General features: G+C 49.7%; 1 protein-coding gene across 4 annotated transcripts in view; it reads left to right on the plus strand.

Annotated features, from left to right (window-relative positions):
- Positions 1-27165, plus strand: part of mgat4c (mgat4 family member C) — a 502975-nt gene that overhangs the window by 386410 nt on the left and 89400 nt on the right. Inside the window, exon 1 of one of the 4 annotated variants that reach the window (XM_072485124.1) lies at positions 685-988. The exons of the other annotated variants lie outside the window; for them this stretch is intronic. The gene's annotated coding sequence lies outside the window, so the exon portion shown is untranslated. Of the gene's footprint in view, positions 1-684; positions 989-27165 lie in introns of those variants that run through there. 4 annotated transcript variants of the gene reach the window in all.

Raw genomic sequence — 27165 nt, forward strand, 5'->3', positions numbered from 1 at the left:
CACACTGGGCTAAATCGCTGGCTTTTAAAGCAGACTAAGGCAGGCCAGCAGCACAGTTCAATTCCCGGACCAGCCTCCCCGAACAGGCGCCGGAATATGGCGGCTAGGGGCTTTTCACAGTAACTTCATTTGAAGTCTACTTGTGACAATAAGCGGTTTTCATTTCATTTCAATTGCCCCTTAATTGGGAAAATAAATAATTGGGCACTCTAAATTTAAAAAAAATAATAATATAGTGTAGATACTTTCATCTAACTTTAATATAAAAGTAATTCTAAATTAATTTTTTAAGTACAGCACTGTTATCATGGTGTGTATTCGGCTGACACACCCGACATTTGAGTGCCTTGTACTACCTATACATATTGTCTAAATACCAAGGAGAACCTATTAAAATGTCATCTACCAATGCCTATTAATTTGCATGATCCATGCTAAGAACATTCTAGTAAAGGAAATGTTTACTAGCTCAGTGCAGTCCATTGATCCATACATATGGACTCTACATGAGTCGTCTCCTACAAAGAACTGAAAGGTTTTGCTCAGCGTCGAGGTGCTTGCTTTAAGAGACTTTTACTCTATTATCCAGACCTCAGTTTGTATAAAAGAGCCTGCAATCTAGAGGAAGAAAGAGGAGAGGATGTCTGAAGCAGACCTTTAATAGAACGCAGACTCTCCCAGCAGGAATCATTGGCTTTTCTGTATTACTTTATTTCTACAGCAGGGTAATAAAACTAACGCTCATCAAGAAGGAACGGGTCTTAACTGGCAAACAGTAATATGGTTAGACCTTAATGCTATGTGGGATTGCTGAAACAAATGGATGGGTATATAAGAAAAGGACAGCATCTGTGCTGTCAGCTGTGGCATGTGCAAATGGATTTCATAAGTAGCAGTGAAGACATTTAAGCATCTGCTGGAGGGCTTGTATTCATTGTAACTGTGGCTGCACAAGTTCCAGGCTGAAGCTGTAGAAACGTTGCGTGCAGTGAGTAGTTTGATTATTTTTGATTCAGTCATAGTCCATTTCATAAAATGTGATTGGTTGGAATTACCACTGTATGCTTCCAAATGTACTTTCATAGATGCGTAATGTATTTGATGTAATTTTATTTTGATCTGTTTGAGAAGAACGTTGTTAGACTTGTTTGCTTTCTGAATGGAAACCTTGATTTCAGTTTATTTGCTTCATGTGGATTTAATTTGTGGTGAAGAAAAGAAGCAAACCTGAGGAAAAATGCATCATCATTTCTTCTGTCTTTTGGTGGTGGCAGATTTCTGTTTGCTATTAGACCCCCCAAAAGGGGGAAACCTTTGTCCGCCTCAGTTCGACTGATTTTCAAAAATCGAGTCCCAAAGAGTAAAAGCTGAATAGAACTCCTTTTGAATTATTCACTCTCCTCAATAATTTATGAGCTATAATAGCTTCTGTGTGTGTGTGGTAGCTGAACCCTGACAGTTGCACATGACTTGGTTGAGAGAGATAATGTGGATATTGCTGTAATGGATGTGGAAAGCATCGCAATAAGTGGGTGGGGGAATACTGAGAGTACCCTGGCCACTCTACTTCAGATTCCTGGGTGAGTGCAGAGGAAGGTGAAGCCGGACTGATGCAGCAGGTTATCGTGCAAGCTGGACTAGAGTGGTTTTTTTTCCACCTTGTGCACTAACAATCCCTGAAGCAGTACTTTAGACAGGGGAGAAATGCATAATGCTTATTACTTCCGGCTGTCTGTAAGCTGGAATGAAAAATGCAAAATCAACGCACTGTATTATGTTAAATCATTATTAAGTATAAATTAATCAAAATCTGTTTATTGACTGAATACATTTTGCATCATTAGCATCATCTAGTAGTAGTTAATAATGAATTGGTAATTAATAATGAATTATCCAATAGAGAAAGATTGTTATTTTTAAGTAAGATTATCCCTGACATGGGAGGTGATCACACACTTCATTTTATATTGTGGCTTCATTTTATGTCTAATAAAGATCCCTCCTCCTGCCAGTGTAAGATTGATGGTCGTAAACAAGATGCAAAATCAAACAAAATTACACATCGATAAAAGTAAAATGTTAATTGTCTATGGCTATCATTTAGTCACTGAAAAGAATGAACATACATTTACGTAGCATTTTGTTTTACAAACACATGGCATCCCAAAATACAACAAACGATTAATACATTTTGAAATTAATTAATTGTTGTTTTATGGACAAAACAATTTTCATACAGCAATGTCCCGTAGACAGCACTGTGATCAATGGCCAGTTAATTTGTTTTAGTGGTGAATGAATGATTGTTGGATAAGGGATGAACTCCTGGCTTTTCTCTGGAAATACACCATGGGATCCTTTACGTCCACTGAACTAGGCAGAGGGACCTTTATTCATCAAGACAGTGGGTGAAACTTCCCACATTTTTCCAGATACACCCATCGTGTAACTCTCCAGCTGCACAACTGACTTTTTAGTCCAGATTTTGAGCCTCTCGGAAAAAGAAAACAGAAAATTCAGGTGGCATGTTTCAGGCCATCACTGTGGAGGGGGAGGTTGGTGGTTGGGGTGGGAGGGGTGGCGGGGGGTGGGTGGGGGGGCGGGCTGAGCGAGCCGGTGAAGCAGTCTCCCAAGAGTGCAATGGCAATAGGGGCAGTGGGGGAGAGCCACAGATGCTGCTGGTGCGGGTGCCATTTTTAAAGGACAGAAGATAGCACAGAATATAAACGCCCCCCCACACACACAAGCAACCCCCACCATCAGCATCGGGGGCTCCCCGCCCAAGCCCGTTCCCACGACCATTAGCATCGGAGATTCGCCCACACCAACACAAGCATTGGTCAGGGCTCTCTTTATCCCCCCTCCCCACTCCCCCGTGTCCACCATCAGGATCAGGGCTCTCCCACCTGTCCCCACCACCATCAGAATCAGGGGCTCGCCCCCACCTGCTCTCCCCCACCTTCCCCCATCACCGTCAGCATTGGGGGCTCTCCCCACACCCCTGCCCCCAACCGCCATCCACAGCTGAGCCGCTCCCTCCCCCCCCCCCCACTTCGTCAATTGCCATCAGAATTTGGGGCTCTCCTCCCTGTAATGATCTGTATATCTGAGTGTATGTAATGGGTTAACATACATAAGCAAGTGCTAGAAAACCACTAGATGGCAGCACCAGATATCGGTCTAAAAGGTAAACTCAGAGAGCGTTCCCGCCTCTTCATGTTAGGAGTGACTAGTGAACAGAGTTAGAGAGCGATAGCATAGTGTGCAGCTGCAGTTAATCATCATTATATATATTTAAGCTTATTACTCTAATCCACAGTTATAGCTATTGAAGAGTGAACAAACTCATTGTTAATTTATTACCATTACTCAATAAACAGTATTTGCTTTATTTGAAGACTTCGAGTGTTACTGAACATCACGCATATGACCATTCTGGCAGAAAGAAAATCAGTAACAAGATATTACAAAATGTAATATAACATGGTACCAGGTCTTGACTTCAGAAAAATTAACTAGTTATATTAGAAAATTCAATTACAAAATGTAATATAACATCTCTCTCTCCCCACACTGCAATCAGCATTGGGGGATTTTTCCCCCTCCCTGCTCCCAGCACCAGCAGCATCTGGGGCTCTCCCCCACTGCCCCTATTGCCATCAGCATTGGGGCTCTCTCCTCTTCCCCTGCCCCAACCACCATCAACATTGGGGGATCTCTCAGCCCTGCTCCCATCACCGTAAGCATCAGGGGCCCTCTTCCCTTTCTCCCACCACCAGCAGCATCGGGGACTCCTCCTTCCAAACAAACATAACATGCACCCCACCCCCAGTCGAGCTCACCAGAGGGTCCGCCCTGAGCACTGCCCCCAGCACAGGTTGGCATTGCCAGGTTGGAACTGCCAACAATGCCAGGGCACTGTCTGGACATCTCCATCTCCCTCTGGAGTCTATACTTGCCTTTGTGCCCCAGGGGATTCCATTGACTAATTCTCATTTTCCAGAACCTGTTACAAACCTCGCCGACTATAAATATTCATTGATGGTTAACATGTGGCAGGGGGCTTGGTGAATATATTAAAATGTATATAAATGATACTCCCACCCTTTCTGGGCGTGAACTTCATTACATCACCAGCGAGGGACCTGGAAAATCGGGAAACGCGATCTCACTGACGAAAATTTCATTTTCCGATTTTGATGGGATTTTTCTGCCTGTGTGGCCGCTCTCACTGATGGTAACGCAGGCTGAAAGTCGCCTCCAGTATCTCGAACAAAGTGTCAGTTTGAATTATGCGCTTACATGGAGTGGGTTTTGAACTCGTAGCCTTCTAACAGATAAGCAAACATGCTAACACTAAGCTAAGATGGCACTGCTACTTGGGGTTTGGGACTGGATTGTGTTTAAGCTTCATGCTCATAGTTTGAGAACATCAGAATAAATTTACTGTCTCCCTGCCTTGTACAGCACTCCCGAAACATTGTGGTGTTGCAAGGTAACTCTCCAATATTAACTCTGGTTCCGTTAAGGGGAATATAATCAAGTTTTAAAAGGAGAATGCTCCAGTTAATAACAAATGCATTTAAATGAGCTGGTGAATCCACGTTTTAATATTAATTATGATTTATAACTGCAATTTTCTTTTTAACGCAGCAAGTTGTTGTGATCTGGACGCGTGAACTGTTGTAAAGAGTGGTGGAAGCAAGTTCAATAGTAACTTCCAAAAAAGAACTGGATAAATACTTCAAATGGTAAAATTGACAGGGCTATGAGGAAAGTTTGGGAAAGGGGACTAATTGGATAGTTCTTTAAAGGACCTGAACAATGGGCCTGTCCTGCTGTGGGACTCTACATGGCTCTGATATTTATGGGGGAAGGATGTGTTGTCAGGGGCAACCCAGAAATGCAGATTGTGTTGAATTCAATGGTAGGATCTTGTTATTAATTATTTTCTCCTCTTCTCACTCGGTAGTGGGCCAGATTGTTCGGTGGGAAAGCTAAGAGGGGAGGAGACACTGCATGGAAACAGACCTTGGCGATTGGAATAAATCAGGGCATTGGAGAGGGGAAGGTTTCCAGGTGGGGGCAGCACAGCCAACAGATTGTGGGGAAGGGGTTTGACATGGGTCAGCGGCTGTAGGCAGGTCACTGAGTGGTGGGCAGATCGAAAGGGCATCAGTGAACCAATCAATTGTAGGGGGAGGATGATCATTTTTAAAAAAAATTTCAAAAAAAAAAAATTTAGAGTATCCAATTATTATTTTCCAATTAAGCGACAATTTAGCGTGGCCAATCCACCTCACCTGCACATCTTTGGGTTGTGGGGGTGAAACCCATGCAGACACAGGGAGAATGAGCAAACTCCACACAGACAGTGACCCAGGGGCGGGATTCGAACCGGGGTCCTCAGCGTCATGAGGCAGCAGTGCTAACCACTGCGCCACCGTGCTGCCCCGGGGGAGGATGATCATGATGCACTATTTAATCAAGGGTTTGGAGAAAGGGTTCTTGTTCCTCCCCCTCCTGCCTGACAGACACGATGTACCTCTCGAAAGCACTATCTCCTGCCGCTCCCACTTACCTATCAACAGCCAGGTTTCCCCCAGAACAGGTTACATTTATAGAACATAGAACATAGAACAGTACAGCACAGAACAGGCCCTTTGGCCCTCGATGTTGTGCCGAACAGACATTGAAAATAGGAGCAGGAGTAGGCCATTCGGCCCCTCGATCCTATTCCACCATTCAACATGATCATGGCTGATCCTCTTCTCGCCTCATACCCCTTGACATCTCAAGTGTCTAGAAATCTACCTATTACCTTCTCAACTATTTTTGGTGACTTAATATAGAATTCCCCAGGTTCACCACCCTCTGAGTATAGATATTTCTCCTAATGTCAGTCCTAAATAGCTAACCTCTATGCTGAGATTATGACGCCCTGTTATGGACTATCCAGCCAGGGGGGACATCATCTCTGCATCCAGTCTGTCCAGCCCTGTCAGAATTACATTACAATGAGATCCCCCTCCATTCATCAGAACTCCAGTGAGTACAGGACCAGTCGACCCAATCTCTCCTCATAAGACAACCCTGCCAGCCCACGAATCAGTCTGGTGAACCTTCATTGCGCTCCCCTCTATGGCAAGTATGAGCGGAATCCACCGGTCACGTGTCCCTGAAAAGCAGTGCGGGAGAATTCTCCGATTTTGAGACTAAGTGCCGATGCCGGCGTGGGAACTGTGGCGTTTTCCGACAAACAAGAATAGCGCAACAGCTGCACCGATTCAGCTACTTTATTGGGCTAACACCATTGCCACATGGATCACAATCAATTCCATGGAAAAAGGTGCCGGATTCGCTGGGTCTGTGATTGGAGTACACGAGGCTCACACACCGCAGCCACACTTAAACGACCCATCCCCCTCCCCCCACACACCGTCCCAGCCAACAAGATGGCTGCAAGGAGAGCAGCACCACGGTTCAGGGCCGCTTAGCTGGACACCCTCATGGAACTGTGGAGGAGAGGAGGATGACCCTGTACCCCAGCCAGGGAGGACGACCACCAGGCGGCGCCGTTCGCTGTGCCTGGGCACAGGTGGCAGAGGCGGTCAGCGTCTTGGGTAATATCGCCCGGACTGGAATCCAGTGCAGGAAGAAACTCCACGACCTCTTTAGGGTGGCCAGGGTGAGTAGGCAGCGCTGAGCCACTGGCATTAACCCCCCCACATACCCGTAACCTAGCCCCTCCCCTCCCGAGCGACAGCTGAACCCCTACCCTGCCCCATATACCAGCCGCCATGGCCGGCTGCCCTGGCCACTGAGGCCAGCATCTACCCAAACCCTCGGCTGAATGCATCGGAATGTCTAACAGTTGTGCTGTGTGTCTTCCCCCCCCCCACCCCCTCTCATCCCACACACCCCACTCCCTTCACCCAACACCCCCTCACTCCCCTCACCCCACACACCCACCCCCTTACCCCCCTCAACCCCGCCACTCCACACCTCCCTGGCCCGCTGCCTAATCATACATGTCGTCTTGTGTCTTCCAGGATCTGCCGGAGGTGGGGCCGGTCCAGCTGAAGTTCTCCGCCGCCAGACAATGCCAGGGCCGGTGCCCCACAGGCAGCCGATCGCTGACAGGGAGAGCAGCCCAAACCCCCCCCCCCCCCCCCCCCCCCCCCCCCCGCCCGAGACTCAGGACACCACGGAGCCCGGGTCGGAGGAGGACACGGACTTTCCATCATAGCTGTCTCCTACGTCCTCCACCATCCCAGAGACTATCACCTCGGTTGGGCACATTAATGAAGAGGCTCCTGCGACACTATCTGGTGTCCACCACACATCGCACCCGGTACAGCAGGTGGAGGTAGGAGCAGCCGAGGGGCCGGGTGGTCGCTTGCCACCAAGGCCGACACCGCACAGGTGGCATCGCTGTAGACTCATTGGGGGCAAAGGCTTTGGCTATGGATCAGCGTGTCCAAGGCCTGGGTCATTCTGTGCAGGATGTGGCCGAGCTCCAGGAGAGCGCTGCCCTCTCACAGGCAGCCATGTGCCAGAGCCACCTGGACATTGCAGCACCACTCCTCAGCATGGCCCAGTCACAGCAGGCCATGGCTGGCAACGTCGGCGGCATTGCCCAGGCGCTGGCCAGTGTGGCACAGACACTGGCCCAGGTGGCCCAGTCCCAGAGGGAGGTGGCCCAGTCCGAGAGGGAGGTGGCCCAGTCCCAGAGGTGGCCCAGTCCCAGAGGGAGGTGGCCCAGTCCCAGAGGGAGGTGGCCCAGTCCCAGGGGGAGGTGGCCCAGTCCCAGAGGGATGTGGCCCAGTCCCAGAGGGAGGTGGCCCAGTCCCAGAGGGAGGTGGCCCAGTCCCAGAGGGAGGTGGCCCAGTCCCAGAGGGAGGTGGCCCAGTCCCAGCTCATGCAGGGATCACCGAGGTGGAAGGTGCGACTGTGGGCATGAGTCAGACATTATCATGCAATGTGGAGCACCAGAGCTCATCACAGAGTGGGTTGTCATCATCCTCCAGCCCATGGACCAGACCCGCTGTCACTGCCAACCCAGGGCCCCTAGCTCGTAGTGCCGCAGGTATGCATAACCGAGGGGTAGGGGTATGCAAGCGGCCAGTTTGGCAGTGTGAGAAGTGAGGGGGTATAGGTCTGGAATGTGGTGTCCGTACCCCTGGCCAGCACCACCCCACCTCCATCTCCACCCCCTCCCTCCTACTCGGTAAACCTGGAGGCGATCAGAGCGTCCCGTGCGCGTTTGCAATGGCAATGACATCATGTGGCCTCCCGTGCCTGCCCAGGCACCATGTCCTGCTCATCGCCCCCCCCTCCCCCGCATCCTCCTCAACAGATGAGGCCTGCCGCTCCTCCTCATCCTCCTCCTCCATCACATCGCCCCTCTGCTGCACGAGGTTGTGGAGGATGCAGCAGGCCACCATGGTGTGAGCGACCCTCTCAGTCTCGTACGGGAGCGTCACTCCATAGCGGTCCAGGCACCGGAAGTGCATCTTCAGGATGCTGAAGCGCCGCTCGATCACACTCCTGGTCAATGTATGGCCGTCGTTGTAGCGGGTCTCCGCATCAGCCCGTGACCTCGGGTTGGTGTCATCTGCCATGGCCACAGTGGGTAACCCCTGTCGCCCAGGAGCCAACCCCTCAGCCGGGGGGGTTGCCCTTGAACATGTCAGGAATCACCGAGTGTCAGGATGAAGGAATCGTGCACACTGCCCGGGTATTGGGCACAGAGGTGCACGAAGCACAGCTGGATGGCCATCGAGTGGTATCCCCTTCAGTTAGTGTAGAACGGCCTGTTATCCACAGGAGCCCGTAGGGTGACATGCATCCCGTCTATCGCCCCCTGGATCCGGGGCATCCCGGTAACGGCAGCGAACCCTGCTCCCCGAGCCTGGTGGACTCGGCCCTCATGGAACTGGATGTATTGAGGCGCCTGGACATATAGGGTCTCGGTGATGGCCCGGATGCAGCTGTGCGATGAGGTCTGTGAGATCCCGGACAGGTCCCCAGGGGAAAGATCCCGTTGCATAAATGTTTAGTGCGACCATCACCTTGATGGTCACTCGGAGCAGGTGTCATCCCTCATACCCCCACGATTCCAGGTGTACCATCATCTCGTAGATGTGTCGCATTGTCTCTCTCATCCGGAGTCTCCGACTGCATGCCCGGTCCGGCGCGTCCTCGAATGACAGGCAGTACCGGTACACAGGAGGCCTCTTGGGGCACCTCCTTGGCACCTCCTCCTCCTCGGCCTGTTGGGCTGCCGGCCCTCCAACCTGTGTGGCCGCCACCTGCCCCTCTGCAGCCCGGTCCTCTGCAGCCCGGTCCTCTGCAGCCCGTTCCTCTGCAGCCCATTCGTCTGCAGCCTGGTCCTCTGCAGCCCGTTCCTCTGCAGCCCATTCGTCTGCAGCCCGGTCCTCTGCAGCCCGTTCCTCTGCAGCCCGGTCCTCTGCAGCCCGGTCCTCTGCAGCCCATTCCTCTGCAGCCCATTGGTCTGCAGCCTGGTCCTCTGCAGCCCGTTCCTCTGCAGCCCATTCGTCTGCAGCCCGGTCCTCTGCAGCCTGTTCCTCTGCAGCCCGGTCCTCTGCAGCCCGGTCCTCTGCAGCCCGGTCCTCTGCAGCCCGTTCCTCTGCAGCCCGGTCCTCTGCAGCCCGGTCCTCTGCAGCCCGTTCCTCGGCAGCCCGTTCCTCTGCAGTCTGGTCCTCTGCAGTCCGGTCCTCTGCAGCCCGGTCCTCTGCAGTCCGTTCCTCTGCAGCCCATTGGTCTGCAGCCTGGTCCTCTGCAGCCCGTTCCTCTGCAGCCCATTCGTCTGCAGCCCGGTCCTCTGCAGCCCGTTCCTCTGCAGCCCGGTCCTCTGCAGCCCGGTCCTCTGCAGCCCGGTCCTCTGCAGCCCGTTCCTCTGCAGCCCGGTCCTCTGCAGCCCGGTCCTCTGCAGCCCGTTCCTCTGCAGCCTGGTCCTCTGCTGGCCGTTCGTCTGCAGCTGGGTCCTCTGCAGCCCGGTCCTCTGCAGCCCGGTCCTCTGCAGCCTGGTCCTCGGCAGCCCGGTCCTCTGCTGCCCGGTCCTCTGCAGCCCGTTCCTCTGCAGCCCGGTCCTCTGCAGCCCGGTCCCCTGCAGCCCGTTCCTCTGCAGCCCGGTCCTCTGCAGCCCGGTCCTCGGCAGCCCGTTCCTCTGCAGCCCGGTCCTCTGCAGCCCGTTCCTCTGCAGCCCGGTCCTCTGCAGTCTGGTCCTCTGCAGTCCGGTCCTCTGCAGCCCGTTCCTCTGCAGTCTGGTCCTCTGCAGTCCGGTCCTCTGCAGCCCATTCCTCTGCAGTCTGGTCCTCTGCAGCCCGATCCTCTGCAGCCCATTCCTCTGCAGCCTGGTCCTCTGCAGCCCGATCCTCTGCTGGCCGTTCGTCTGCAGCTGGGTCCTCTGCAGCCCGGTCCTCTGCAGCCCGGTCCTCTGCAGCCTGGTCCTCGGCAGCCCGGTCCTCTGCAGCCCGGTCCTCTGCAGCCCGGTCCTCTGCAGCCCGGTCCTCTGCAGCCCGGTCCTCTGCTGGCCATTCATCTGCAGCCTGGTCCTCTGCTGGCCGTTCGTCTGCAGCTGGGTCCTCTGCAGCCCGGTCCTCTGCAGCCCGGTCCTCTGCAGCCTGGTCCTCGGCAGCCCGGTCCTCTGCAGCCCGGTCCTCTGCAGCCCGGTCCTCTGCAGCCCGGTCCTCTGCTGGCCGTTCGTCTGCAGCTGGGTCCTCTGCAGCCCGGTCCTCTGCAGCCCGGTCCTCTGCAGCCCGGTCCTCTGCAGCCCGGTCCTTGGCACCCTGATCCACTGCTGGCCGTTCCGCTGCTGCACGCTCCGCTACTGTTGCTTCCCTCTCCTCGCCAAGCAGCCCCCACTCATGCAGGGCATCTCACAGAGCTGCGACCATTGCCACGGCGGCCAGAATTCCTGTTTGAACTCCAAACGCCATTGTCTACAGGGGGCAGAAGGCCAACATGATGAGCATGGCGCATACTGCTGCGTCCAGCCAGGTTCCATGGGATACGCGGTGGCCCTGGTTGGCACTTCGGGCCCCGCCCACGCATGTCCCTCCCCCATCCCCGCAACCCTGGTCCTTCGGTATCCGGCACCGTGAGGGCCCCTGGTTCTAGCGTTGCCCTCACTGGGGGCTGTCATGAGTATGGCCCTGGGTGGTCCGCCATTGGGTGGTGGCCAGTTGACAGGGGCCCCCCGCCAGAGCTAGCACGGCCGGTGTCCGGGCCGGCAGCCCGCAGTCACTCCACGTCATTTCCTATCTCCTCTCTCCCGTTCAACATCCACGATGCCAGGTTCACGACTTTTGAGAGCACAAGCGCCATTTCGTGCTGGTCTCCACAAATGGGGACCAGAAGGAATGGCACTGATGGGGAGTCTCCCAGGGGATTGGAGGCCCCCAGATGCATGTCCTCTGGACAGGGTGTTACTGCTGGTGCCACCTGATCACCCTGGCATTGCTAACCTGGTACTGCCAAGGTGCCCAAGTGGAACTGGCAGTGGTACTGCCAGGGTGAGAGGCTGGTGGTGGCAAGCTGACATTTTTTGCATGGTGGTGATCGGTTTTGCATGACGTAGGTACAGGGGCCCCAGGGGGCCCCATTCAGTGAGTTGGCACTTCGGTGGGTTTGGGAGCTGCGTCGGGGACTCGAGAGAGCGGGACGCCATTTAAAAATGGCTTCCCATCTCTCGCTCCTCTGAGGAGTTCCGGTAAGTGAAGCTCCTCAATGTATAAAACGGGGCTAAATGTGGTCTCACTGCTGAGACCCCGATCTATCTGGGTGGCGCTCCGAACACCGCGAAACATCCGGTTCATCTTGCGCTATGGGACTCTGTCCACATTCGGGTAGATCGTGCCACATATCTTTTCTTGGGTAAGGAGACCAAAACTGCACACAATACTCCAGGTGTGGTCTCACCAAGGCCCTGTAAAGTTGCAGTAAGACATCCTTGCTCCTGTACTCAAGTCCTCTTAATAATAATAGTCACCTTTATTAGTGTCACAAGTAGTCTACACTGCAATGAAGTTACTGTGAAAATACCCTCGTCGCCCTACTCTGCTACCTGTTAGAGTACACAGAGGGAGAATTCAGAATGTCTAATTCACCTAACAGAACGTTTTTTGGGACTTGTGGGAGGAAACTAGAGCACCCGGAGGAAACCATTCAGACATGGGGTAAACGTGCAGACTCCGCACAGGCAATGATCCAAGCTGGGAAACAAATCCGGGTCACAGGCGCTGTGAAGCAACAGTGCTAACCACTGAGCTACCATGCCGACCGTTCTTACAATGAAAGTCGACATACCATTCACCTTCCTAACTGCTTGCTGTACTGGCCAGCTTGCTTTTGGTGACTGCTGTACCAGGATACCAAGGTCCCTTTGTACATCACCATTTGCCAATCTATCACCACTTAAATAATTCTCTGCCATTCTGTTTCTCTGCCTGAAGTGGATAAATTCACACTTATCCACATTATACTGCATTTGCCATGTATTTGCCCACTCACTCAACTTGTCAAAATCACCTTGAAGTCTCTTAACACCGTTCTTACAATGAATATTCCCACCTAGTAATGGCATGTCAGCAAACCTGGAAAGAATACACATGGTTCCCTCATCCAAGTCATTGATAGATGTATATATATATATATATATATATATATAGCCAATAGTTGGGGTCCAAGCACTGATCCCCATGGAACCCCACCAGTCAGCGCCTGTCAGACACCCCCAAACCTGCCCCAGTTAAACTGCATGTCTAATTGCAATGTTGTGGTCTTGCTTTGCACGTCTTTAGCATGACCCTCCCTGACCTGCCATGGGTGTGGTTTCAAATGCATCCCTGTGATTCCACGATCAATGTGCCATTAAATCTGACATAAAACAACATTAATGTTGTTGAACATTAATGGCGTAATGATGGGAGAGGCAGAAGGACACAATGCAAATCCCACTGACAGGTATGGGCTCCCCCCCCCCCCCCCCACCGCCCCACCGCCATGGGAATTGCTGGGTCACACCCCCACCCCCACCCCCACCATGGGAATTGCTGGGTCATCCCCACCCCCACCATGGGAATTGCTGGGTCATCCTCTAGCACAGCATACATGCATGAGGGTGACCTGACACCCATACCCCCATAAGAGACCCCCCACATCAGAGACCAATACCAGAGACCCCCACCAGAACCCTATTTCAGAGAACCCGCCTCCATGTGAACTGCTACAATCTGCCCAGATCCTATTGGCTGGGGACAATCGGTTACCCATGTTCCTTGAGGAATATGGGCTCTCCCAAGGAGGGGGCTGGGGCAATCATTAACAGTGCTGCTGTATAAATAGAGCTGGCCAGTGTGGTACCGGTTAGAGAGGGAACCAGTAAAGAACTGCTGATACTGTGTACATATTGTAGTAAATAAAGTTACTTTCAGTTTCACTCTACAAACTCTGTGCTGGATTCTTCATAGCCCTCACAAAATGAACTGAACTACAATGTTCACCTGAGGAAGGAGCAGCGCTCCGAAAGCTAGTGACATCGAAACAAACCTGTTGGACTTTAACCTGGTGTTGTAAGACTTCGTACTGTACAATGTTTAAAACATGATTGACAGCTCCTGACCACATCAAACGCAGTTAAGTGCTTCCTGCTGAGAAAGGGAGGGTGTGAAAGCACTTAACTTCTACATGTTTATAAACATTGTGGTTAGGTGCAAAGCAGGGTACTTGAGATGCATTCAAGCATGAATGGAAATGAAAATTACCAATTCTGACACCTGGCTGTCTTGAAGCTATTACCCTGTTAATAACAGCCTACGGAATCTGTTTCTCCTTCCAAGTGAATAGAGGCCTCTCAGATCAATGGATTTGATGGGGTTTCAAGCCTTGTGATGTAGTTTTGACTTTCTCTGAAGTAACATCTGCTGCATTCTAAAAATATGACTGAGGCAGCAGATTTAAGGGACACTGTTTCTGCCTGGACTGCTCTTTAGATTCTGTGGGGTGTGGGATATCTCTGACATGGAGGGAGTTTCTAATATCGGAGGGTGTTTCTCGTATTAAGATGATCTCTGACATGGGGAGGCGTATCTGACAAAGGGGGGATCTCTGACACAGGAGATCTGGCAGAAGGGTCTGATGGGGGCCTGTGGTAGGGAGAGCAGGATTTTTGTTGTGGCCCTTCGATGAGCTTTGGGGGCACTTATGTTAAATACTTACCGCCTTGTCCCACCGCAAGATCCGTTGCATCAGGACCTCGCTGATAAATACTTGTACCAATCCATGCTCACGTGAATCTCGGCAGAGGGGGGGGGGGGGGGCGGAGCATCATGGAGCATGGAGAATCCATGGCGGGATTCTCTGATCCTGAGGCTAAGTGTTAACGCAGGAGGCCAGCACAGCACTGCAGCGACTCACGCAGCTCCAGCTGCCGACACCGGCGTCAAACGGGCGCAGCGGGTCAGCGCATGCACGCTACGGCCGGCGCGAATTCACACATGTGCGCTAGTTTTATTCTCAACATGGCGGAGATCTACAGGGGCCCGGCGCGGAGTAACAAAGGCCACCACCAGGAGAGGCTGGCCCGCCGATCGGTAAGCCCCAATCGCGGGCCAGGCCACGTGGAGGCCCCCCCTGGGGACGGATCCCCCTCCCCCCCACCAGGCCCCCCCCCCCCCCCCGCAGGATGAACGCCGAGGTCCCGCCAGGTAGGACCACATGTGAACGGCGCTGGCGGGACTCGGCCTATCTTGGTGGCCACTCGGCCCATCGCGCACGGAGAATTGCCGGGGGAGACTGACATTAAAATATTTTTAGTGCAAAACCCATTTGCTGCTGTATTAATAAAACCGAATGATATTGCTCCTCTTAAATATGTAAAAAAAAATTAAAATGCAAATAATTTCTAAAATATTGCCTGATTGCACTGGCTCATGGCAAACTTTATGCCAGGCAATTTACCAATTGATTGAAAACTTTAGCAGAAAAAGCACCTCTCAAACTGAGCAAAATGTAAAAACAAATGCTGGAGTACAGGGCCAGAAATTCAACCCAACTATTCAGACTTATAGGTGGAACTGAAAATGTTTAAATCTAGTCTGACATAAGCTAAATATGCGCTTGTTAAGCTTCCAGGAGTCAGAAAACATCTTTCTCATTTTCTCCCCCAACCTATAAATATGAGAGCTGGTACTGAACCTTTTTTGGTCACTTCCTCCCACACAGTCTGGACTTTCAGCAAAAGCACTTCACCTGCAGTACCTTCAAAGGGAGCAGTTGAATATCTTTCATTCGTTGTTAGATTTCCAGAAAATCAGAGCTGCATCTTGTAACATTGCAAGCTGCTTCCCGTTAAGTAGCAGCAGCAACCCTTTAACTGCTGCTGATGTGCAGGGATACCTCACTCAACAAAGTCAGCAAATACCCTGTTCCAAGGTTCAATCGTGGGTTTATTACGGACATTCATACAAACGCACGATCGTACGAATTAGGAATAGGAGTAGGCCACTCGGCCCATAGAGTCTGACCCATCATTCAATAAGATCATGGCTGGTCTGATTGCAATTTCAACCCCATACTGGCCTATTCCAGATCATCTTGATGCTATACAATGAGCAGCTCATTCACAGTTTTGCCTTTGATCGCTACATTCCATGCATTTCACCACTAAATGATAGTGAAGCAAAGATACATATAAGTGACACCCAAATAGCAACATGGACACAGCAAAATGCGCTTCGCCCTTCTCAATCTTCTTCTGCTATGGTGGTTATACCATCCCTCTTAATTTCTTCAGATTGTTTCATTCCATGGGTATATTCCTTCTACCTCTTCCCATTCACGGTGATCACACTAACATATTCTAGACTATTGGAGACATGGCTGAGTGACTTCCAGACATTCCACAACTTTCCTTAACTGTGAACTTGTTGCTTAAATCAATGCAGAACTTCCAAAAACTGTTTTACCTCTTTGGGTTTAATTTTGCGAGCTCCGGGTGATAGTAACGGAGACGGATGGGCCAGCGAAATGCTGGGGAGCCAGGATGGCTGTTCACTGTAGTCACACTGCCATGGATGTTTACCAACAACAGGCTATGTGCCATTTCGGCCCATAGAGGGAGGCAGCCAATTAAAGGATTGAAAGCTCAAATTAACAGCCAGTAAGTAGGGCCATTTTCATTTTTCTAAGGGCAGAATGGACCTTATCAGATAGGGAGCCTGCCAACTTAATGGAAGCAGCTTCCCTCTGACAGTTCGGTGTGGGAGCGGCCCCATGATCCCCAATGATCCTCCCAGAAAGCCTTCCCCTCCAATCAGTGAGGCATGTTGCCACTGGCCACCTGTTTGGAGGTGGCGCCATGGTCCTCAAGCAGTGCTCAGCTCTCTGATGGTTCTCCTGTGACTTCAGAGATGCCAGTTGCTCTAATTGAGCCAGGACACAGCCTGGTAGGAGGCTGTTTCCAATAAAATCACCAAGCAGGTCCTGCTGCTAGCAAGTGCAGTCTCGGAAACAGTGACCGGGTCTCAACATTGGGGACCCAAAGCCCACAGGAAAATGTCAGCCCTTTGTGTACAGATTGTACAGGCTGCCCAGGACACTGTGGTACGTGGGCAGCATGGACGATAATTCCAATTCTCCAGAGGTACGTGCAATGACAGCTGAAATGAGTGCCTTACCTTGAAACTTTATTTGAAAATATTTTTGAGAGACAATCCTGACGGAGTTTCCATCTAAATTGGACTTGCTCAGCTGTGTATATATTTATATTCGAGGCAAGTGGTTACAACCAGAAATTTCTGTGATATCAAATTATTGTACAAATCCTTTGCATCTTTGTATCAAATTCCCCAGTCTGCTTTTGTTTTCAAGAAGAATTGGCTTAGTGTCTATAATAATGGACAGAAATTTTGATATGCAAGCATTAACAATTCATACAACAATCTCCAGGCTTGCATCTCTAATATCCTGCACAGATGAAATTTTGGCAGAAGTGTTAAACAATTCCGAAAATCAGTCTGGTGTTAAATAGCAGATCATTGTAACATCTGGGACCTCTTTGCAGAAAGTGGACTGTATAGTGCTTACAGTACATCATTCAGCTTTACTATAAATGAGTATCATAGCAGTCTGTTCTCGAGACTTTGATTTTCCTCTCTGTTCAATTGCCAGGACTGATTTGGGAGCACCATTTTTGCTTCATCTAACCATTTAAATAGCAACTTGGCTCAGTGGTAGTATTTTTTGTCTTCATCTCTGAAAGTTGTGGGTTGAAGCCTCTTTCCAGGTACGTGAGCCACAAGAACAAATAGGCAGACAATAACTCAGTACTGAAGGAGTGCAGATTTGTTGGAGGATTCTCCGCCTTTGGCATGCTCTATTTTGCCGGCAGCCCGGGGGTTTATGGACGGCGTGGGGCTGCTCCACAATAGGAAACCCCATTGACCAGCCGGCGTAACGGAGCATCCCGCCGGCGTGCCGAACCAGAAATCTGGCGTGGCGAGACGGAGAATCCAGCCCATTATCCTTCTGTTGATATTTTTAAACTGAGGCCTTGTCTGGCTAAGTGGAAGCACAGAAAAGAGAGTTCTCCCAGTTCTCTAATCAACATTCATCCCATGCAACACCAACAAACTAACTGGCTATTTAAAGTGATTACATAAAACATATTGGGTTGAAAATTTAAGTAGGCCTATTAGAGGACTCAGGGATCATGATGTGCGATAATCCCATACCTGACTTTTGCAGTAGGCGACATGTGAGCTGCCTGGTGAGCAACATGTTGCAGTGCGCAGCCCGGTACAAAACCATGCTTTTGACTCAGCAGGAGGCTCAATTCATGTTTAGCCGATATGATCTATAACTACGCTCTCCCACTTAAAGACAGCCTGTTCCTCTTAAAGCAAGGAAAGGGTAATATTTAGGCTTGCGGCAGTTGCTGCAAGTATGTCAAGAAGTCTTTGGTGGAAGAAAGAAGACTACCAATAGAGCCAGAGAAAGGTCTTTCATGTTAACTGATGTGGTCCTGGAGGCCTGGAGTCTAATTTGACAAGATGCCTGCAAGGTATGCCGTCAAGTGCATAGAGGTATGTGGCCAAAAAGATTAATTTCCAGAGGTTGGACCTGAGAGAGATGAATTCCTGGAGTACGAGTGCTGTGTCAGAAAAAGGTCAAGGGGCTCACAGGAGTGATGAAGGTCAGTGAATACACCTTCAATTGACATCACACCGCCATCCTCTCACACTGCACAGTGCAGCACATCCCTGTCACTCGCCCTTCAGCAATCAGAACCAAGGTGTAATATTCACTGCTTCACCTCACTTTCGTACACACTCCAATGCAGCCAATCTCTCGCAGCTTCCACAAATCTTCAGCGATGGCAGGTAAATCACACAAACAGAATGGCAGTGAATGTGTAGCATTCTTCCCCCTTTTTTAACAAGACAAGTTCACAAAGAACAGGAGGCAGAAACGGAGGGTGACATGTCCACCTGCTTCACCAAAACCGTCGGAGGAGGCATATCAATTGTGATTCGCGTTTAAAGGACAGGATGATACCTCCATTAGAAGTGAAATGTGTCGTGTGAGCCAGTTTCACCTTCTCTTTTGTCTGTGAGTAGAACATGGCTCTGCTGCTGATGTCTTCAAACTTTCTATCCATGTACATCCATTCTCATGTGCCCAGTCCAAATACGTCAACTCACAACGAGTATGCCCAATCTCTTATGAGTAATTGGAGTCTTCAATATGATGATAAAAACACAACACAACGTTCAGTGGTGGCCGAATAGCATCTCAGCAAGTTTAAGTACAACATGACTAACAACTTTAGTATGGTATGCGACATGCAATGTTTTAACAACATTGGAGAGTGGATGGAGAGTGGTGAGATTGCAGTGCATAGCCTGCCAGCTTTATGAATGGGATAGTGCGTTGAGAGGACCAGCACAGGCTTAGCTCAGTCGGGAAAAGCGAGGAACTAGGTTGTGGGCCACATTGAACATGAATGAGGGACAGCAAAAAAAAAAGGCATCATTAAAAATCAGCTCAGAGTGGCTGGAGATTACAACAGGTATCTTCAGGAGTAGCTGAACAATGACTGGAATAAAACCAGGATGCAGGTCAAATGGATATTGTCAAAATGTCCACAAAATCCCCCAGTTTGAATTGGGATACAGCTGACCTATCTGAATTCAAAATGTTTAAACAGCATACATAGCTGTGGGGGGGGGGGATATCTGCCCCGCCGCACCCGTTTTCCAGTGCGACACGCCCCCTCCGGCAGCAGGATCCCCCGTCCCACCAGCTGGACAATGGGGTTTCCCACTGTGGGCACCCCCACGCCAACGGGAAATCCACGGGTGTGAGTGTATTGTCGACGAAGCGAGGACCATGCCGACGGAGAATCCAGACGGTTTCTTGATTCAGGAATGTCTAGACCAGGCTAGCAAGCCATAAAAATTCATCTAGCAATTGGGAATGAACGTCTGCACAGGATTAACATGGCAAGGATAAACAGCAGAAGATTTAAAAGAGCCCCAAAAGATTATGGGCTGGATTCTCCATTTCAGCGGCTAAGTGTCAGCGTCAGCGCCAGCGGAGCATGTGTGGTCTTTTACGATCGAAAAATCGTGAGGGGCTAGCACCGGCGCCGAAAACGACCGGGTCCCAGGCCACGCGTGCAAACGGCTGATGACCTGTAGCGGATGTGCCATCCAACATGGCGGTATCGAAACCAATCCCCCACCATGGCCCCCAGCCCCAGCAGAAGCCCCCCCCGGGGCGAGCGGCACGGATAGCGGCCGAGTATGGCGGCGCTGGACACAGTCCGCAGCCGGTATGCCGGGCCCGGTGTGGCATATCTCACGATGACGCCAGTTTGAAGAGGGCAGATTATGATGGACCAGCGTCAAATTGGCGGCGGCCCCGATTTCGGTGTGAAAATCCATTCTCCGCCCGATCACCAAACACGATTTTGCCATCGGGCTACGGAGAATCCTGCCCATGGACTTCATTGGAAGACCAGATCAGAATCAAGTTAAATGGCTGTGTGTTCATCGACTAGATTTCATGTCATTTTGACGACAGCCTACAGAATTCAGAAACCACTTTGTCAGTGGGTGCCAAGTAAAGGGGACATACTGAGATTTTTCAAATGCAGAGCTGGCAGACAGCATTGTTGATTTGGTGTTGGCATCCACTCCTATGGAGGCATTCCAGAAAGATCTGCTAGACAAGCCCAAACCTTCTAACATCAAAAGACTACAAGGATGAATGTGGGTACGAAGCAATCCTCACATGTTACTGAAGCTTACAGGTCCTAAGTACCATCCCAACTGTTGATGTACTTACTAGAATACCCAAAGGTCGTGAATGTAGCCCAGTCCATCACACAAACCAGCCTCCCATCCATTGACTCTGTCTACAACTCCTGCTGCCTCAGAAAGGCAGCCAGCATAATTAAGGACCCCACGCACCCCGGACATACTCTCTTCCACCTTCTTCTGTCAGGAAAAAAATACAAAAGTTTGAGATCACGGACCAACCGACTCAAGAACAGCTTCTTCCCTACTGCCATCAGACTTTTGAATGGACCTACCTCGTATTAAGTTGATCTTTTCTCTACACCTTGCTATAACTGTAACATTATATTCTGCAGTCTCTCCCTCCTTCCTTATGTACGGTATGCATTGTTTGTACAGCATGCAAGAAACAATACTTTTCACTGTATACTAATATACGTGACAATAATAAATCAAATCAAATCAAAACTGAGCAAAACATGTGGAAAGTGTGGACGTCTTCATGAACCAAGGAATTGCCCAGTTTTCCAAAACTCCTGCAAGGCATGTGGCAGAGAGGGCCAATGGCGGGCACGTTGTCACAGCAGAATTTTTGTGACCTAATATTCTTCAACAACTTCTTCGCTCACACGTGGCTACGGGTCAAATGAGAAGACTCACAAGCGAGACAGTTGATTGGATGGATATAAACTTGTTGTAGGCATCGTCAAGAAATGCAAAGCATATCAAGAACATGTGACAAGTGACATGGTGATGGGAACCTTCAACTGAGTGAGATCTACTTACGTCAGCAGCTAACCACAGACACACTGATCCGTTTGCAGAAGACCCGTTTTATAAAAGAAATAAGAAAAGACAATGAATAAAAGTGGCTGCCATCAGTCACCTTGGGCTGGATTCACCGATTTGGAGGCTCAGTTCACACGCCGGCGTGGGAACTGTGGCGTTTTACGTTGCAAAAATTGGCGGCGAACCCTCATCGATCCTGCGACTAGTGAGGGGCTAGCAGCTGTGCGGGGCTGGAGAATGGCTGGGTCCGTGGCCGCGCATGCGCACGCCGATGACCTGCAGCGGTCGTGCCGTAAAACATGGCACTGTCCATGTGCAGACACGCCCTGCCAAATACTGCCGCCCCAGCCACCCCCTGGCCACCACCACCAGTCCCCCCCCCCACCTCCCCCCCCCCAGCCCTCGTGGAAGCCCACCCCCGGCCAGCAGCAGAGCTTCCGGCCGCAGCTGCCACGCCAGGTTCCCGGCCGCTGAGTCCACACGTCAACTGTGTGGTCGGGAACGCAGCCCATCGGGGGCGGAGCATCGGGGGAGAGCCTTCAGGTGACGTGCTAACAATGCCCCCAATTTGGGCATCGGAAGGGATTCTCCGCCCGATCGCCGATTAAAATATCGGCGGCGGGCAATGGTGAATCCCGCCCCTGATGTCTGATCCTCCTCTCGCTCTCTGAAGCTAAGAAGATCTTCAAAAAAGTCTTCTGCGTGTGCGTTGTTGCGTATTTGTTTTCCCCTCTGAATTAGTAACGAATAAACTCTTTCTTGTGGCTCAAGAAAATTGGGTTGATTAGCTCCTTATTAAACAAATCAATGCATTTGGATTGAATTTTTAAAAGCTTTGGGGCAGAACAGAAGAGGGGCCAGCTCACAATTGCTCATCCAGTCATGTCACCAGTCAGCACAAAGAACAACTGATTCCATATGAAGTTCCATCCGTCCTTTGTCCACAATTGCACCCAACCTCTTTCATGTCCTTGGCACTGACTTAATTAACAGTGCCGTCTACTTTACCAAGCACATCGTCATTTGGCAATTGCACAATATGTCAAACACAACTGTTGCAACACTGTCATAACACTCAAAAGTATTTTTTCCCCCATTTATTTGGAGTGCCTGGAGCGTTCATTATAGAACAGTCAGCAAATTATAGGTAAGCCATTTCAGGATGAGTGTGGGAACTGGAATATTGATTGCACTACGTTTTCTCATGACCCTATATCTTAGACCTGAGCTGAACAAATGATTTGCACAGCGAATTCCATAAATCTCAAATGCAGACAGACCAAGCAAAATCTACACATTGCAATGCTACACCTGAGAGTGACACCTTTAAATGCAACGACTCCATGAGCAGTGCTCATGTTTGGCAGACCAGTATGTACCAATTAACCTACTCTTACCCATTCTACTCTCTCAGAAACTAGAGAGCAACTTTTGTAATTACAAGAGGAGATGACTAACGTACATGATAGAAATGTGGTCCAGAAGGTACAGAATTGCCAAGTTAATATTGGGACAGCAAGTTCACATCAACAGGCAATGGAAATAGATATTATAGAATTATCAATTACGATGCTGCAAATCGTTTTAGACGGTCGCTGAATGGTGAAGCCTGAGGCACCCCTTGCATGGGTGCCACCAGTTCCCCCCAGCCCTAGCCGAAGACCCGCCCGGCCAGCAGCACGGCTCCCGCCCGACAGTAGCGCCTGTGGACACAGTCCACAGCCGCCACGCTGGGTTCACGAAAACTGAGAGCATGCGTGCTCTGTGCAGTTGGGAACTCGGCCCATCGGGGGAGGAGCATCGGGGGAAGGGCCTTCAGGTAACATCCTGAGGCCGTCCCAATGCGCGGCGTACTCCTCGATGATGCCGTTTTGGAGGGGGCGGAGCATCCGAAAACTTGCACCGCCCCGATTCGGCCGGAAACAGGGATTCTCCGCCCGATCGCCGATTACGATATTGGCGTCGGGCAATGGAGAATCCTGCCCCTTATTCCTGAAGATGACTGCTCATAAGCTTATCTTCAAAGGCAACCCTACAATGCAATTGGCAGTGCAACCTCCCAGTATTGCCCTAAGTTGCTAATGCTCTTCGGGAGCGTTTAAACTAATTCAGCAGGGGTATGGGAACCTGCATTGTAGCTCCAGTGTACAGAAGGTTGAGAGTAGTGAGGTCATGAGTAAGGGTTCAAGGTCGCAGGAGTGTACTGGCAGGCAGGAAGGTGGTTTGAAGTGTGTCTACTTCAATGCCAGGAGCATCCGGAATAAGGTGGGTGAACTTGCAGCAGTTGGTACCTGGGACTTAGATGTTGTGGCCATTTCGGAGACATGGATAGAGCAGGGACAGGAATGGTTGTTGCAGGTTCCGTGGTTTAGATGTTTCAGTAAGCTCAGGGAAGGTGGTAAAAGAGGGGGAGGGGTGGCATTGTTAGTCAAGGACAGTATTACGGTGACAGAAAGGAAGATTGATGAGGACACGTCCACTGAGATAGTATGGGCTGAGGTTAGAAACAGGAAAGGAGAGGTCACCCTGTTGGGAGTTTTATATAGGCCTCCGAAAAGTTCCAGAGGTGTAGAGGAAAGGATTGCAAAGATGATTCTGGATAGGAGCGAAAGTAACAGGGTAGTTGTTATGGGGGACTTTAACTTTCCAAATATTGACTGGAAACTATTGACTTTGAGTACTTTAGATGGATCAGTTTTTGTCCAATGTGTGCAGGATGGTTTCCTAGCACAGTATGTAGATAGGTCAACAAGAGGCAAAGCCACATTGGATTTGGTACTGGGTAATGAACCAGACCAGGTGTTAGATTTGAAGGTAGGTGAGCACTTTGGTGATAGTGACCACAATTCGGTTACGTTTACTTTAGCGATGGAAAGGGATAGGTATATACCGCAGGGCAAGAGTTATAGCTGGGGGAAAGGCAATTATGATGCGATGAGGTAAGACTTAGGATGCATAGGATGGGGAAGGAAACTGCAGGGGATGGGCACAATTGAAATGTGGAGCTTGTTCAAGGAACAGCTACTGCGTGTCCTTGATAAGTATGTACCTGTCAGGCAGGGAGGAAGTGATCGAGCGAGGGAACCGTGGTTTACTAAAGTAGTTGAATCACTTGTCAAGAGGAAGAAGGAGGCTTATGGAAAGATGAGACGTGAAGGTTCAGTTAGGGTGCTTGAGAGTTACAAGTTAGCCAGGAAGGACCTAAAGAGAGAGCTGAGAAGAGCCAGGAGGGGACATGAGAAGTCCTTGGCAGGTAGGATCAAGGAAAACCCTAAAGCTTTCTATAGGTATGTCAGGAATAAAAGAATATCGAGGGTAAGAGTAGGGCCAGTCAAGGACAGTAGTGGGAAGTTGTGCGTGGAGTCCGAGGAGATAGGAGAGGCAATAAATGAATATTTTTCATCAGTATTCACGCAGAAAAAAGACAATGTTGTCGAGGAGAATACTGAGATACAGGCTACTAGACTAGACAGGATTGAGGTTCATAAGGAGGATGTGTTAGCAATTCTGGAAAGTGTGAAAATAGATAAGTCCCCTGGGCCAGATGGGATTTAGGATTCTCTGGGAAGCTAGGGAGGTGATTGAAGAGCCTTTGGCTTTGATCTTTATGTCGTAATTGTCTACAGGAATAGTGCCAGAAGACTGGAGGATAACAAATGTTGTCCCCTTGTTCAAGAAGGGGAGTAGAGGCAACCCTGGTAACTGTAGACCAGTGAGCTTTACTTCTGTTGTGGGCAAAGTCTTGGAAAGGATTATAAGAGATAGGATTTATAATCATCTAGAAAGGAATGATTTGATTAGGGATAGTCAACACAGTTTTGTGAAGGGTAGGTCATGCCTCACAAACCCTATTGAGTTCTTTGAGAAGGTGACCAAACAGGTGGACGAGGGTAAAGCAGTTGATGTGGTGTACATGGATTTCAGTAAAGCGTTTGACAAGGTTCCCCATGGTAGGCTATTGCAGAAAATATGGAGGCATGGGATTGAGGGTGATTTAGCGGTTTGGATCAGAAATTGGCTAGCTGTAAGAAGACAGAGGGTGGTGGTTGATGGGAAATGTTCAGCCTGGAGTTCAGTTACTAGTGGTGTACCACAAGGATCTGTTTTGGGGCCACTGCTGTTTGTTATTTTTATAAGTGACCTGGGGGATGGCGTAGAAGGATGGGTGAGTAAATTTGCGGATGACACTAAAGTTGGTGGAGTTGTGGACAGTGCGGAAGGATGTTGCAGGTTACAAAGGGATATAGATAAGCTGCAGAGCTGGGCTGAGAAGTGGCAAATGGAGTTTAATACAGAAAAGTGTGAGGTGATTCATTTTGGAAGGAGTAACAGGAATACAGAGTACTGGGCTAATGGTAAGATTCTTGGTAGTGTGGATGAGCAGAGAGATCTCGGTGTCCATGTACATAGATCCCTGAAAGTTGCCATCCAGGTTGATAGGGTTGTTAAGAAGGCGCATTGGTAGAGGGATTGAGTTTCGGAGCCATGAGGTCATGTTGCAGCTGAACAAAACTCTGGTGCGGCCGCATTTGGAGTATTGCGTGCAATTCTGGTCGCCACATTATAGGAAGGATGTGGAAGCATTGGAAAGGGCGCAGAGGAGATTTACCAGGATGTTGCCTGGTATTGAGGGAAGATCTTATGAGGAAAGGCTGAGGGACTTGAGGCTGTTTTCGTTAGAGCGAAGGAGGTTAAGAGGTGACTGAATAGAGGCATACAAGATGATCAGAGGATTAGATAGAGTGTACAGTGAGAGCCTTTTTCCTCGGATGGTGATGGCTAGCACAAATGGACATAGCTTTAAATTAAGGGGGATAGATATAGGACAGATGCCAGAGATAGGTTCTTTACTCAAAGAGTAGTAGGGGGGTGGAATGCCCTGCCTGCAACAGTAGTGGACTCACCAACATTAAGGGTAATTAAATGGTCATTGGATAAACATATGGATGATAATGGAACAGTGTAGATGGGCTTTAGATTGGTTTCACAGGTCGGCGCAACATCAAGGGCCAAAGGGCCTGTACTGCGCTGTAATGTTCTATTCTATTGTCTATAGAGGTTATGCAAACGAGGGAGTTTTCAAATTCAGTCTGCGTTCAGTTCACGGTTCTCGGTTGAGTCAGCACTTCGGGGGGTTCCACCTCAGCCAAACATCCGTCCTGAGAACTTGTTAACCTTAAAATGTTCTTATTGAAAGCTGACCAATAGTTTCAGGTATTGTTTATGCACACACGCAAGTACCTAAATAGGTAACAGTATGTGCTGCTCGCTTCGTTTATTGGGAAACTGCAAGCCGAATACTGGATTACTTCAGTAAGAACGAGAACTATAATTTCCATAAAACTTAATTTTATTCCTTCATTATCCCTTAACCACTAATTGAGTTTTAATTTGGAGTTACAACACATTTTCATGCTTCATAGCATCCCTGCACTGTTTGTTGTACACCCCTATTGACTTTAAGTCAGTCTTTGTCTATTTGAGTTCCACAGGGGGTGATATCTCACTGAGCACGATACACAAATGCGAGCACATATTAGACCATGATGATTGTGCCAAAGAGCAGTTTTTGTTAAGAATTAGACGTTACATTAAAGTTTATTAGCTTTTGATAGATTTTTTAAAATATATGGATGAACAGGGAGACATTATCAGAATTGAAGAGTAGATTTGCATGCTCAGACCTTCAGGCTAACAGCCTTACATTAAGAAAGTTTTCCAGCTAATTTATGTAATATTGGCCCGAACCTTCCATTGCGGATCAGAATCCTGGTATCCTATCCTGAACAGCTGAAATAAAACACCCAGGTACCTTCCTTGGACCTTTTTGGCGAATCCCCCACCGGGGTTTGCTCCAAACCGACCCAGTGCAGCAAACCTCAGAGGGAGAAGGAAAGAGAATCCATGCAGGAACCACACATCCATTTTTAAGGCACGAGCAAATAATTATCCCAAAGCTATGGAGTGAAGGTAAGAGGGTAGGGCGGCAGGTGGGTAAATGGGAAAGTATGTTTGGTGGTAGTCAGGTCAGGAATGAGGAATCGGTGGG

Source organism: Scyliorhinus torazame, chromosome 19, assembly GCF_047496885.1.
Source record: "Scyliorhinus torazame isolate Kashiwa2021f chromosome 19, sScyTor2.1, whole genome shotgun sequence".
NCBI lineage: Eukaryota > Metazoa > Chordata > Chondrichthyes > Carcharhiniformes > Scyliorhinidae > Scyliorhinus > Scyliorhinus torazame.